The sequence below is a fragment of the Podarcis erhardii genome, assembly GCF_964252035.2.
Source record: "Podarcis erhardii genome assembly, chromosome: 10".
Classification (NCBI taxonomy): Eukaryota; Metazoa; Chordata; class Lepidosauria; order Squamata; family Lacertidae; genus Podarcis; species Podarcis erhardii.
In genome coordinates this window covers 13927529-13942831 of record NC_138500.1, presented here as the reverse complement: position 1 = coordinate 13942831, position 15303 = coordinate 13927529, and the positions used below count along the sequence as shown (strand labels likewise).

The 15303-nt window shown below is 45.0% G+C and overlaps 1 protein-coding gene and 1 long non-coding RNA gene across 4 annotated transcripts in view; one reads left to right on the top strand and one right to left on the bottom strand.

Annotated features, from left to right (window-relative positions):
• Window positions 1–15303, bottom strand: part of LOC309352041 — an 802957-nt gene that overhangs the window by 40738 nt on the left and 746916 nt on the right. The gene's annotated exons all lie outside the window — the stretch shown is intronic.
• The window catches only part of SOX5 (SRY-box transcription factor 5), a 767649-nt gene that overhangs the window by 14821 nt on the left and 737525 nt on the right, over window positions 1–15303 (top strand). Inside the window, exon 1 of one of the 3 annotated variants that reach the window (XM_081879777.1) lies at window positions 8675–8693. The exons of the other annotated variants lie outside the window; for them this stretch is intronic. The gene's annotated coding sequence lies outside the window, so the exon portion shown is untranslated. Of the gene's footprint in view, window positions 1–8674; window positions 8694–15303 lie in introns of those variants that run through there. 3 annotated transcript variants of the gene reach the window in all.

The following is a 15303-nucleotide window of genomic DNA, read 5'->3' as shown; positions in this document are numbered from 1 at the left end:
TGTGGATCCCCATATGTATCTGGTTGATCACTGTGAGAACCAGATCTTGGATTAGATGGACCTGATCCCACTTCAGGGCTCTTTTTATGTCCTTATCTGAAGCTAACTTGGAGGGGGAATGTGGAAGGTTTTGTTCAAGTGAAAATGAGCTGGGGAAAAATATCAAGGGAAGCTGCAGGGATGCCATTTAAATTCCACCAATATATATTTTGGGGAAAGAGTCTGCATATTTCTAGAAAGAAGACCCACCCTTCTAGGCTTTGCTGGGCAGATGAAGGAAAACCATCTCTGGGAAAATGCACCCTGGAAGAGGACAAATCAAATGCAGAGCAATCACTTTATCGACACAGCCCAGAACTGTATATATTTATCCATGTTCAAATTTGAAAGTTAACACCTTTTCCTTGTTGGCCTACTTTTGTTAAAGTTGCTTCTAAATTATTGATGGAAAAGGCAATTGCGCATTACCTTGTGGTGCAAATGTTTTTAAGGGAAGAACACTGTGCTACTTTCTGAACGAAGGAAATCTTCACTTGGCTTTAGGGTTAGGGTTCACAGTTTTCGAACCGGCTGGGTAGCTGTCCTCTTACCAGCAGTTTGATCTGCCGCAAGGAAGAGGTGGTTTAGCTTAGTTCCATGCCCTAAACAGCTTCACTTGCCGGTTTCTGCAGAGCACTTCTCTCTTAAAGGGGCAGGAGGAAGACAGGATGCGTGCTGGGTTTCTGGTCCATTGGTGTTATGTACTGAGTTGAATAGGATCCAAACTGCAGCAGTCTGATTGGTCCTAGAACAATAGGATCCAAATTGCAGCAGTCTGATTGGTCCTAGAACAATAGGATTCAGAATGCAGCAGTCTGATTGGTCTTAGAACAATGCAGCAGTATGATTGGTTGGCAGGAACCACCCAATCATGCTCCAGATATAAGTGAATCCACAACCTGATTGGCTTACAGTAGAATTCCAGAATTAGCCAATCATGTGCAGCCCATTGTGTAAATAATGTATATAAAGCAGATACTTTGAGGGGACATTCATTCATTCCTCCTCACCACTATGAGCTGAAGAAAGAGCATGAAATCACTTTGCGACTCTGAGTATATTTCAATTGTCAACTGCTAACTCCATGGCATTTTGCAAAGACGTTTTCTTTGCAGATTTGGATTGCTGATCAGCTGAGTGTCTGTGCATGGCAGCTTGGGACTCACCTGTCCCTTTAACACCAAAAATTTGCAACCTCCCTGTTCTGCTGATGGAAGCCTTACTGTTTTAACTGAACAATACCTTTGGATATGAGCAGAGAAATGATATATTTTTAGAAAACGGCCTTTAAGAGGGATAATGCAGAAAGATTTGAAAGCGAAGTGTAATGCAAGCAATCGTCGAAACTTTTTATTGGATGTTATTTCAAACCTGGTTTCGATGTTGTGTTTTGAATTGTAACCTGCTCTGGGACCTTAGGGTGAAAGGCAGGCAATGAACTAAAATGATATATATTAATATAGAACAGAACTTGCCCAGGATGGAGGAAAGAGAGGGGTGTGGAAGTTTGTGTAGAATCTAGCCAACTATCTCCCCCTTCTTTCTGGCTCTGACCACCAGTTACATGTGGCCCCCCAGAAGGTTTTCCAGAACGGAAAGTGGCCCTTGACCTGCAAAGGTTTCCCACCCCCACCAGTTGGTCTCAGACACCAACTTTGAGGCTGTAGAAGGCAATGACCATCTGTGCCTGTTAGGAAAGAGCCTTCTGTGACAATGCTGTTCAGATAGACTGGAGCAATAAACACCTCTCCTTTCACGGCGGTAATGTTACATATGATGCCAGCATATGAAACGATTTGTTTTCTCTTGAACTAAGTGAGAATGCACTTGTGCAGTACTACAAATGTCTGTGATTTATTAGGACTTTTTCTCCCTCTCCCTGCCTCTCTCTATTATCAGCCAGGATTTCTTTTGTTTGAAGGAGTTTTCCTATGTAAAGTTGCCACGTCTTAAGAGCTGCTTTGTGCTTTGTAGTGGCAAAGGTGTTGCCACATTCCTGCAGGTAGGAGTCATAAAGGGTGAAGAGGGGGCATACATCATGAAATACCCTGGTGTGTGTGTGTGTGTGTGTGTGTGTGTGTGTGTGTGCAGGCCTGTAAGCTTGCCAAATCTGAATCAGCCCTGAGATATCCCCTTGGACAGTCGTTTGGCTGGCAGAAATTAGCAGATGATAATGGTTATTAGTTCCAAGCCATAAAAAACTGAGGGATGGCCTGAGCAGCTGATTTCATCCGGTTTTGGTCTTCCTGGCAATTGATCATAGGTTTTCTTCCATCCCATTGCATAGCATCTCATTCTGTTGCACAATGTCCTGTTCAATTCTATGCATTCTGAGTACATTTTCCACATGGAAGACACAACCTTTATGTAAAATATGGGATGGGTATTTCTCTGTTTGTGGATTATTATTTTTTAAGCTGCTTGTAAAAATTCACCAGCGTTTTAGTGTGAATTCATCCTAATATACACATTTTTGCAATTTGTTTGTATGCAATTTTGCCTAATATACACATTTTTGCAAAGCGATTTCCACTAATGTAACGCCTTTTTCTGTGCTGTTTTCACCAGCATGTGCCTTTTATGCACACATTGCCCTGGTATATGCATTTATGTACACATTACTTGGCAGGAGAAGATTGGAGAAGTGACTTTCTCCTTGTCCTTCGGTTGATAGTTGAAAACTTTATTCCAAAAGGCTTTTGGGAACTACTGCTTTTAATGAGGCGGCTTGTGTTATGCTGTTTGCATGTTTTTAATGGAATATACATATATAAGATTTTTTTCTATGTTTTTAACTGTTCTTGTTTTGTCTGAAAACTTGCCTTGGGTCTCTGTCAGGGAAGAAGGCAAGGTATAATCAATATATTATAATTATTGAGTCATTCTTCCAGCTTCTGATATTCTCTTTGCAGCTATAAGGTCTAAACATTTGCTTTAAAAAGAAAAAGGTTAGAATTATTTGGAAGCAGAACACAGGAACACATCCTCAAATTTCCCCTGTGGTACCACAGAATCATGATACAGTGGTACCTCGCTTTTCTAGCATCTTGGAAGTCGAACGTTTCGGTTATCGAACGCCCAAAACCTGGAAGTAAATGCTTCCGTTTTCGAATGTGCCTCAGAAGTCAAACGGCTTCTGCTGTGTGTATCTGCTGTATCTCACAATTTTCTCTATTGAATTGACAGACCGCCCTTTGCGCCTCAGTTTTTGAATGTTTCGGAAGTCGAACGGTCTTCTGGAATGGATTACATTCGAAAACCGAGGTACCACTGTATGTACACACAGGTCTGCTACTTGAACAGCAATATCCCTTTCATTTACACCAGGCCTGGGGAACATGTGGCCCTCCAGATGCAGTTGGACTACAAATCCCATCAGCCCCAGCCAGCATAACCAATGGTCAGGGATGATGGGAGCTGTAGTTCAGTAACACCTGGAGGGTCACAAATTCCTCATCACTTCTTTACATAGATACACACACACACACACACACACACCACACAGAGTTACATGGGGGAAATAAACCATGTTTGGGGAATCTCATAAATACAAAGACTTTTATACCTGGAATAATAACAAGTAAGTTGTTAAATGCTGTTGTGGATATCAAGCCAAAAATGACAGATGCCTTTATCCGTCTTCTCTGGCTCTTTGCCATCTGCATGAGGAGCTCAGGTGTGCTCGGTGTGCAGATGGAGCCCAGCTTAATTAATCCGTCTTGGCCGCGACACAGTTTTGCGAGCCACTGGTCAAAAGAATTTGGAAGATTTTGTGTGTAGGCAAACGGATTGCGCCCATCCCTATCTAAGTTGCAAGAGACCAGGGCTGGAAGCCTGGGGTCCAGTCTCTCTCTAGCCCAAGGCTTTACAGAGCGAGCTCCTCTCAGCCTCAGTTTCCTGTCTGCAAAATGGAGACATAGCAATAAACCACAGCTTGCCCCAAAGAAAACATTCCAAACCGGTTGTGGCATTTGCCCACTCATTATAGAGATGTCGTACTGGGGGAGAGAAAGAAAGGGTTAATAGGCTGACCAATAAGAAAGCCCAGGGGTGGAGCCTAACTGTGTTTAAGGCTCAAAACAGAGGTTTGGGCAGTTAGTTTGGTGGGTTTCTTGTGGGTGGGAGGCATAGGAGTCAGAGTGAGTTAGAGACAGAGGGGAGACAGAGGAGAGTGAATCGGATTACAGCGTTTCAAAGTATTTAAAATTTGCTTGTGTTCACAATAAACTGGAATCTTTGTTAATACGTTACAACCTGACTGAGTCTGAATATATTACCGGGGAAACCTGGTTGGCAGCAGTGGAAGAGATAAGACATGGTGGTGCAGGGTCAATTGTGGAACGACCGGGGGCCCCTGTGCAAACGCCACACCGGTATCTAGAGATATGTAGGTAGGTATTAGGGCTGAGTTGTGCTGGAAAAGACCCTGATGTTGGGAAAGATGGAGGGCACAAGGAGAAGGGGACGACAGAGGATGAGATGGTTGGACAGTGTTCTCGAAGCTACCAGCATGAGTTTGACCAAACTGCGGGAGGGAGTGGAAGACAGGAGTGCCTGGTGTGCTCTGGTCCATGGAGTCACGAAGAGTTGGACACGACTAAACTAAACAACAACAACAAGAGGATATAGTTATGGTATGCAGCAGTGTGGGCAGGGCTAGAGCCAGTCTTGCTTCTCTGGGGCTTGGGGGCCGGAAATCCAAACCATCTTATTTGCATTCTCTTTAGAAAATATACCAGACTCCGCCTTTCTAGTGCTGATGGCTTGCAAATCATAAATCATGGTGGTTGGGGGATTACTTAAACAACAACTCTGCAAAATAAAAAAATTCCTTCCAGTAGCACCTTAAAGACCAAGTAAGTTAGTTCTAGGTATGAGCTTTCGTGTGCATGCACACTTCTTCAGATACACTTCTTTCGTGCATGCACACGAAAGCTCATACCTAGAACTAACTTAGTTGGTCTTTAAGGTGCTACTGGAAGGAATTTTTTAATTTTGTTTTGACTATGGCAGACCAACACGGCTACCCATCTGTAACTGGAACAACTCTGCAGATTTGTTTTGCAACCCTAGAGCAGATTAAAGTGTGTGTGTGTGTGTGTGTGTGTGTGTGTCGACACCTTCGATATTTCTCTCTCTCTCTCTCTCTCTCTCTCTCTCTCCAACGCCAAGGAAGCAAGACACACAAGTATGTGCTACTTTCTCCTGATATGATAGATATGTTCAGGCCAGTCTTGGCTTGAGAACTATCTGTGGAACAGTCAATGACATAGTTCACTCTCCAAGAATGCTGCTTATCATGAAATGTTTATCTCAGATGTACAAGCCTTTCTTAACTGCTGGATTTCGCAATAAGCGCATTGCAATGCTAAATCCTTTCTGGGCAGGCTTTGCATTTCTTTCTGTCTGAGGGAGCAGCCAAATGCTGTCAACCATAACAAGATCCATCCAGGGGTGTCTTCATAAAACCAACATGGCTAAAATACCCTCAGGGTATCCTGGGAGCACAATGATGCCCATCTGCATTATGCATTTAAAATGGTATCATTGGTTGGTTTTACGAAGACACCCCTGGATGGATCTTTAGCTAATGGGGCCTCCTGCTGCCGCTGTGCCGCCAGAGTACGATTTCTGTTCTCATCCTGAAGCAAAGTTCTTAACCTGAAGCACTATTTCTGGGTTAGCGGAGTCTGTAACCTGAAGCGTATGTAACCTGAAGCGTATGTAACCCGAGGAACCACTGTATTAGACTTTGCCTAATTCCCCTCAGTGGTTTAACGGCCAGTCCCTCTTTCTAGGGAACTCTGGGCATTGTAGTTCTGCAAGGGGAATAAAGGTCTCCTAGCAAATCTCAGCACCCTTAACAAACTATAGTTCCCATGATTCTCTGGGGGATGACATGGCTGTTTAAAGGTGAGGCCTGAGACAAGGTGGAAGGAAAAACCCAACAAGAACCTGTAAATGCAAGTTTTCTAATAGGTTTGTGCGGTGTATTTCTTCTAGAAAAACAGGTGCCTCACCATGAAGTTGTTAGTGAGTGCCACACTTTTAACCGGTGCTTTTCTTCTAGGAGTAAAGGTGACAGAACTGTGTACACTTGGGCACCCCCCCCAAAGCCCTGGGTTTGTGAAACAAAAGGGAATTTTAAAAGGGAATTTAGCAGTTGTCAGTCACCCCAGTGCTTGCATTGAGTAGAACATCTGCTTTCTACTGAGCAATTGGGTAGAATAATAGCGGCCATTTTTCATTCTATCTCCATACAGGAAGGGACTTGTAACATAGGCTGCAGTCCTCACCCTACTTAACTGGGAGTAAGCCCCCTTAAATTCAGTGAGATGTGTTTCTAAATAGATAGGGTTAGCAGCGCGGCCTTGGACTGAGTTCAGACATGGCACTGATTGTGTTAATTTTACGGATTGTAATGGCAGCACCTCTGCCCCTGTTTATATGGTTCCTTTCAAACTGTAATACCTGTATACCACCATGCAGTGCTAAATTTCCTGCACAGGAATCAGAGTCGCAGGACCCATCACCAGAGCCAGAGGGGCCCCCGTCTCCCTGAAAACGGTGGGCTCTGAGGTGTAGGGAGCAGTAGAAGGGGTGCTCCTGGAGGCAGAGGCAGGCAAGGGCCCACAGCCCAGCTCCCTAGTTGGCCATGTGGGGCTCGCTAGCTCTGGGAGGAGGGCTGTGCTTCTTCAGCTAAGGTAGGCTTGGAACAGGTGAGGGTCGTCTGCCTCATCAAGCCCAGATGCTGCAATCAGCAGGCAAAGTGCAACAGGGAAGCAGAGCTGAGGTACTGTTTCTGCTCAACTGCCCATGTTGAGGGACCTCAGTTTGGAGGCTCCATGATCTCTGTGAGACCGTGCTTTGGGTTTGACTCTGGACTTGTATCCTGACTGCTGGACTTGGCTTACTTGGTCTGACCTTGGACTGTGTTTCCTGACCTGTGGACTTTGCTTGTGTGGATTGACCCCTGAACTTCAGACTTGATATTCTGACTTGCCGCCAGGTAGGCCAGGGGTTCAGGGCATTCTCCAACTAGACCCCCCTGGGTGAGGTGCAATGGGTGGGAACAGAAAAGAGAACCTTTTCAGAGGCACATCCCTCCCAAGTTGTAGAATATCCTCCCTAGAGAGGTTTGTCTGCCAATTGGTGCCAGGTGAATCATAGAATTGTAGAGAAGGAAGGGACACCAAAGGTCATCTAGTTTAACCCCCTGCAATGCATATCTCAACTTTGGCATATAAGACAGATCTGGCCACCCAAACTCTGCTTAAAAACCTCCAAGGAAGGAGAGTCGACCACCTCTTGTGGGAGTTTGTTCCACAGTCAAGCAGCTCCTACTATCAGAAAGGTCTTCCTGATATTTAATTGGAGTCTCTTTCTTGTAACTGGAAGCCATTGGTTCAGGTCCTACGTTCCAAAGCAGGAGAAAACAAGCTTGCTTCATCTTCCATGTGACAGACCTTGAGATATTTGAAGATGGCGATCGTATCTCCTCTTGTTCTTCTCTTTTCCAGGCTAAGCATACCCAACTCCTTCAACCTTTTGAAGGCCTTGTTATTTCTCCAGGCTTTTCAGTCTGCCTTGGCTTTTTTCTTTTTACTCACAATTCCTTGATCGATCATCGTCATTAAAATTTAATCAAACAAGCAACAAATTGCACTTGGTAAATGAAGCCTACATGTCCTGTGGCAGTCTACCTCTGAATAGCAGCTGCTGGAGAGGAACCCCCCAAAAGACTGCCTTTTTAATTTGCAGAGTCCTTAGAGCAGGAATAACCAATGCATCCCTCTTCAGAAGCTGTAGGACTTCCAGCTCCCCCAGCCAGCACAGCCCATGGCCAGGGGTGATGCCTGCCATAATCCATTAATATCTGGAAGGCTACCCTTGTCCTAAAGTTATGCAGTCAGCAACAGAGTGCTGAACCAGACTGCCTTGGATTGAGGAAAGTAATCCTTGCATTGCCATTCACGTTGGACGTTTTGCACCAAATCTTCAGGGGCAACGAAAAGTCTTTTCTTCTCCTGGAAGAAAAAAACAAAATCTGGCCCGTTGAGTCACCACCACACAAGGCACTAAACAAAGCTAATTTTAAGCAGGTCAGAGTTCAGCCGTTCCCTCTGGAATTTAGGAGTCTCGTGTGTTAAGCGAAAAGGGTCAAAGTTGATGCTCTGCTACATTTTTTTGCATGCTTTCCCTCAAGAACAGCCACCCGGGCTAGGATTAGCATGAGGTCTGCGAGACTGGCACTTCAGTGTCTAGGTTAAGAAATGTTTTCAAGCAGTAAATGCACTCTCTGTATGGAAACGAGGGGAAAGGATTCCTTGGGCACTTTCGTATTCAAAAATGTGCGAGCTCCGAGCAGGCGCCACAATGTAATTTAGGGCAAGACATGCTTCATAGCTTTGGAGAATATTGCCTCCTGTAAATGTTACTTCGGTGGATGGGAGCAATTTTAGAAAGGTGGCATTCTTGTTTTACATCGGAGAGCTTCGGAATAAATAAAAGGAAGCATCAGTCGGGGGGAAGGAATGAATGGCATTGGTGGAAAAGTACCGCCGGATCCGACTCCGATTGAGTGCTAGACGTGGCGCGGGTAATGGGAAAGAGGACAGTCTGGCGGCAAAGGTGCTTAGAAGGAAGAGAAACGAGTGAGTATGCACTTTTCACGTTCCCCCTCCATCCTTCACCAACTTTCTACCAGATTGCTGTGGGATGTGGCATGGTGGCAAATGATGGCGTAGGTCCAAGGTGATGGGGATGTTGGCGAGAACTATTTTGTGTCGTGTTCTTTATTGGACCCTAATGCTGAAATGTGTCTTAAGGATATTGAGTCTGCAAGAGTTCATATGGGATATTTGGACCTATATGAAGGGTCATGTGTTGACCAATTACTTTCTGTCTTTGGAATTTTTTTTTAAGAGCAGGAAAGGGAGGGAGAGAGAGAGAGAAGGGGAATCGGAGGCAAAGGAGGACAAAGCTGCTTCACTTTTATTTTTGCGTGTGGAAAAAGATATGCTGGGTCCTGCGCCCCCTCTCTCACTCACTCACACCCCAAGCTGCACCAATAAACAACCCCTCTTTTGTACAGTGACCCCTTTTGAATTCCCTTCCCCGAGAATGTTTCTTCTAAAATCTTGTCAAGCCCTTTTCTTGACTGATTGATTTAATGTTGGCTCATCATGTTTCACCCAAAGTTCTTTTGTATTATTAGATGTTGTGTTGTACTGGCTTTGATTTTTAAAAGAAATATATATATATTGTATACCCTGTTATTTTGCAAACAAAATATCCTTTCATATTTAACATAGAAATATATTAGGTATAAATTAGTGTGCATATCTAATCCTCTGAAGCTCTTTAACTTTGTCAGTCCCGGCCACTTACCACCATACAATTCACCATCGTTATCATAAATTAATATAGTATATAATATTATATAAAATGTGTTATATAATCTAGTTGTCTCAATCCTATTTTGCAAAACTGCCTTGAGGGAACCAAGGAGGAATATAAATATTTAGACACAACCTATGGAAAATATTGAAGGGCCATGGGTGGCACTGTGGGTTAAATCACAGAGCCTAGGACTTGCCGATCAGAAGGTTGGCGGTTTGAATCCCCGCGACGGGGTGAGCTCCCGTTGCTCGGTCCCTGCTCCTGCCAACCTAGCAGCTTGAAAGCACGTCAAAGTGCAAGTAGATAAACAGGTACCACTCCGGCGGGAAGGTAAACAGCATTTCCGTGCGCTGCTCTGGTTCGCCAGAAGTGGCTTAGTCATGCTGGCCACATGACCCGGAAGCTGTATACCAGCTCCCTCGGCCAATAAAGCGAGATGAGTGTTGCAACCCCAGAGTCGATCACGACTGGACCTAATGGTCAGGGGTCCCTTTAACTTTACTTTACCTTTATGGAAAATATAGGAGCCCTGCCTCCCTTGGCATATTGTCCACCCTAAGAAGAGATGGGAAATAGGGACAAATGGGGAGTTGTGGGGTTGCCATTATTTTGAAGAAGACACATTTGCCAACTTCTACTTTTAGCTATGGATCGCTATGACGACTCTACCTCTGAAAAAGAGGACGTGTCCTGGAAAAAGAGGACATATGGCAACCCAAGAAGAGTGGGGAACATCCAGGGGCCAAATGTGGCGCCTCTCTGTTCGCCAACTGGAACTCTCCCCAGACACACCCACCTTCCCCAGGCCACACAGCTCATGATCCCTGCAACATACTTGAGTGGTTTTAACTGGCTGCAATGTGTCCCTGAACTCTGATAGGGCTTGCCTGAGTGGAGAGAAGGTTGTGTCGGTGTCCGTGGAAACTGGCCTTCTGCAAGATGTACACACGCCCATTTTTGCCTCTGACCCCACCCCACCATTGCTTTGTAGCTCCTGGAAGGCTGCTCAAAAGGAAATACACCCCACTGTAAGAAAACGGTTCCTCAACCCTGGTGTATGCCATCGTTCAGTTGGGTTCAAGGAGCAAAGCTTTTCTGGTTGAGTCTATCTTCCTGTTCCATATTCAGCAGCTCTTGCAAACAGTTCGTAGGATCCAAACTAGAGCAGGCTGTAAGATGGGGAGATAGGGGAAAGCACGGCAAAAGGCTTGTACAAAGTGTTTTTTAAAAAATGTTAATTGCAATTAATCACCACAGAGTGGAAGCCTTCTTTTCCCAAGCTGTGTACTGATTTTTTTAAAAAAAGAGCAATTCTATCAAGCACATCCCAACCCGGCTTCTTCAGAACTATGTCCCACTGATTTCAAATACAATCCCAAATATAAACCCATAGAATTGCAGCCTATTCTTAGCCACCACTCTGTGAAGTCTCTTTTCTGCCCTATCTCCGTGTATGTTGAGATAGCTCAGTCGGTAGAGTGTGGGATTCTTGATTTCAGGGTTGTGGGTTCAAGCCCCACATTGGGCAAGAGAAGAGAGCTGAAATGGGCAGAGCAATTCAGGCGTAATCTCCAATTGCTTGGAAAAAGCCCTGGAAGGAGGGGAATTTAGACAAGTGGGGATAGGTGGGGTCTTTCAGTCTTGGCAAACTGATTCATAGGGGCCGGATTTAGGTTTGAGGAGCCTCTAAGCTACTGAAGTTAATGAGGCCCTTTATATGACCACCTGTCCTTTGTCAACAATAAATTGTCGCTGTTTTTTGTGTTGAATATATGCTGTGTGGTAATTTATGGACCTAATAGGTATCTAAAGCCATTTGCACATAACAAAATATGTATTTCATCAAAGCAATTGTTACAACCAGTCCATGCAGAATGTAGGCACCCTGTATATAGAAATGAGCAAACCAGTGATATTTTAGGGAGCAGGCAAGCAGGCGGGGCCCATGACTTCCATCATAGGAGCCTACGCAACACAAAACACTGTTGCTGTATGTAGGTTTTATTTTATTTGTTTTTTATCTTATATTTTGGAAATGTACATCCAGGTTTTTTTCCTTTGAATTTTTTGGGGGCCTCCAAGAGAGTGGTGCCCTAAGCTATAACTTGTTTAGATTACAGTGGTGCCTCATGTTAAGAACTTAATTTGTCCCGGAGATTCGTTCTTAACCTGAAACTGTTCTTAACCTGAGGTCCCACTTTAGCTAATGGGGCCTCCCACTGCCGCCACCCCACAATTTCTGTTCTCATCCTGAAGCAAAGTTCTTAACCTGAGGTACTATTTCTGGGTTAGCGGATTCTGTAACTTGAAGCGCCTGTAACCCGAGGTACCACTGTAGTGGCAAATCCGACACTGGCAAGACTTACCATGGATGAGTGCTCTGCTCATTATGCCTGACACACAGCCAAGTCTATGAATATTGTGTTTTTGCTAACAGAGTTATCTCCAACTTGGAATAGTGTGGTTTTCTACCAGCTTACTCCTTGACAAAGGGTTATTCTATGGATGGGAGGCTGTCCAACACTGAGTTGGACCATTGGTTCCTTCTAGCTCAGTAGTGTTGCTTGGCAGCAATGATATCTCAAGAATTTCTGACCAGGTGTCTTTTGCAGGTCTACCTGGCGATGCCAGGAATTGAACATGGGACCTTCTGTGCAGAAAGCAGATGCTCCACCACTGAATTTCAGCCCTTCCCCTTTCTTTCTTATGGTTATATCATGTACCGTATTTTTCGCTCCTTAAGGTGCACCGGACCATAAGGGGCACCTAGTTTTTAGAGGGGGAGTCTCTGTCCGCTTCTCCCAGAGCTTCTCGGGGCTGCCGGGGGAAGCCCAGGTCCCCCCCCCAGCCCCAAAGAGCAAAGAAGCCAAGACAGCAAGCGGGATGGATCCCACTCGCTGTCTTGGCTTCCTCTTTAGCCGCACGCAACCTCTCCGGCCGGGAGAGGCTGCGCACGGCTATGGCAATACCCCCACCTCCCGCAAAAGCCCACAGGAGCCACACACCCTTTAAGGAGCGCACGGCTCCTGTGGGCTTTTCTACAAGGAGGGAGAAGGGACTGACTGGCCCCATCAGTCCCTTCTCCCTCCTGGGGAAAAGCCCGCAAGAGCCATGTGGAGCTTGTGTGTCGCTCTTGGGGGCTTTTCCTGCCTGCCTCCCCCCCTGCATTCGCTCCATAAGACGCACATACATTTCCCCTTACTTTTTAGGAGGGGAAAAGTGCGTCTTATGGAGTGAAAAATACAGTAATTCATTTCCTGGAGTGAGAGGAGGAGAGAGAAGCAGTCGTCTTCCTTCCTGCCTCCAAAAAACCCCCACATTTCTACTGCTGTGTGGGCCATATGCCACTGTCGTGGTACCCAGAGTGGCTTCTGTGCCACGGAAAGTGAGTTTAAGCAACTGGTGCTTGTTGAAGCTGAAAATCAAGAGAGTACCTCCATGTCTTGGCAGGCTGCAGAGCTGTTCTTATCAAGCGTTTGCACAACTGGAGCTATGATTGACTTAAATGGGAGCGGGGACTTTTTCTTTTTAATAAAAAAAGGTGATATAGTTCAATTTAAATCCTAGGGAAATGGAACTGTTGGACTTCAGATCACAGTTCACATCCCTTTGAAGTCTGTGCATTTGAAGGGGTGGGAGAGAGGTGCTTAGGAGAAGTGAGACGCAGGGAGGCAGATAACAGAAACGAGCGAAAAATCTGCTTCCTCTGCTAACGGCTGAAAGTCCACTCCTGGGTAGGAATTTGGGGAGGGGGGTTTGAGTCAGTTCACATTTAAAGGCAAAGATACCCAATTTGCACTTTTTGAACGAACGTGCAACCCCCAAACACAGCCTTTGACATTTGCAGTTCTCCGAATTTTGCAATTCGTTTCTCCAGCCAAGGGCTTTGTATGCATGGAGGTTCCTATATTAGTGGAAATAGCATGCAAAGATTTTAGGGGCAATGTTTTGCAAAAAATGTGTGCTTTGGGCAAAACCTCATATCAAAACATGGATGTTAGGAGAGACCTGCATGGACATAGAATGGAAGATGGCAGGATATCCAAGGATGTGCATTATGGGATGCTGGCTTCAGGCACCAGGCCTGTTGGCAGACCAACTCCGTGTTATAAAGTTGTCTGCAAACAAGAACTGCAATGTGTGGGAATCCTTTGCAGACAACCATAGTGCCAGGAGACAGACAGTCAGGTCATGTATTCACAGCAATGACCAGAGGTGAAATGACCGCTGGGAGGAGCACAGAAAGAAAAAAACTAGCAAATCTGGGTGCCTTCACCTGCCCCAGCTGCAGTAAAACATGTCTCTCCCATGTCAGTCTCTACAGCCACAGGAGGCACTATAGCTCTGACAGTTTGACTTTACCCATAATGGTGCAATCTTCCATTGTCTCCTGACCCAGACGAATGCCAGTAAGTTTATTAAACACAAAGGGCAGTGGAGAGGTGAACTAGAGACTAGAAAAATGAGAAACTGAAATGAACAGATTCACCCATCCTTACTCGGGAGCAACTGCTTGTGAACCCGCTTGCTTGCTCTAGCAGCGAGAGCAAGGGACGGGTTTCATCTGAGGTCTTCCGGTGCCTTCTCTTCTTAATGAGGAACGTACATTAAAGCACATGCACAAAACCCCACAACTTCTGGAATGACAGCTCTGAAAGCGAAGATTGTTCAAAGTCTGTGATGCTGAGGCATGAAAGCTGTGATAACGCCAGTGAAATCCTCAGTCGCAGTGATTCATAACTTGCAAATTACTAGCTTATTTATAGCTGTTAACAAGTTTGTCATTTTAAAGGGGGTGGGCGGGGGGAATCTTTGATTCTAGTCTTTACTGGCATGGTTTATATATTAGAGGTAAAGGGGAGACTCTGTCGTTTTCAGTCTCCCCCCAATTCCGTTCTCCACATTTCCACATCAGTTAGTGAAGATTTTTTTTTAAGTCACTGTGAAAATTCATCAGCTTTTTAGTGCATTTTTTCTTGATATATTATTTTTTTGCGTGCAGTAATGCCTAATTTGCAAATCATTTCCCCCTGAATAAAATGCACAATCACCCTTATCCACCAGTGTTGCTCAGGAAGTCTTCAGAACTACCCCCCCCCCAAAAAAAATTGGTGCAGTTTTGAAATCGGAGGTTAATATCAGGGAAGTTTTGAAAGGTTCAGCCTACCACCCGGATTCAAAATGGTATGCAAAAATAGCTGAAAATCTGCTCCCTGACCTCAGAAGCTGTCATGAAAAAAATCATTACATTAATGCATAGCAAATAGATTGACTGCTTTCTATCATAGACATTTTCAGGTAATTTTCTAATATATGCCTTTTTATCCATTGCTTATTCAAACTACACACACGTTTGTACATATTTTTTGACTGGAGAAGTGCTCTGCAAAATTCAGAAAGGTTCATGTTCCAAAAGGCAACTGTGTTTTGGTTTGCATATTGCTTCAGAAAGTGCAAATTTGGTAGGTTTACCTGTAAATATGAAAGTAATTGATTTCCTCACCCCATCCAGAATTAGTTATAGACTTGCAGTGAAGAATACTTTGGAGCAAGGGGTTGAAGGAGCGTCTCCACCCCCATCGTTCTGCCCGGACGCTGAGGTCCCGCGCCGAGGGCCTTCTGGTGGTTCCCTCACTGTGAGAAGTAAGCTACATGGAACCAGGCAGAGGGCCTTCTCAGTAGTGGCACCCACCCTGTGGAACGCCCTCCCATCAGATGTCAAAGAGATAAACAACTACCTGACATTTAGAAGACATCTGAAGGCAGCCCTGTTCAGGGAAGTTTTTAATGTGTGACATTTTAATGTATTTTTAATCTTTGTTGGAAGCTGCCCAGAGTGGCTGGGGAGACCCAGCTAGATGG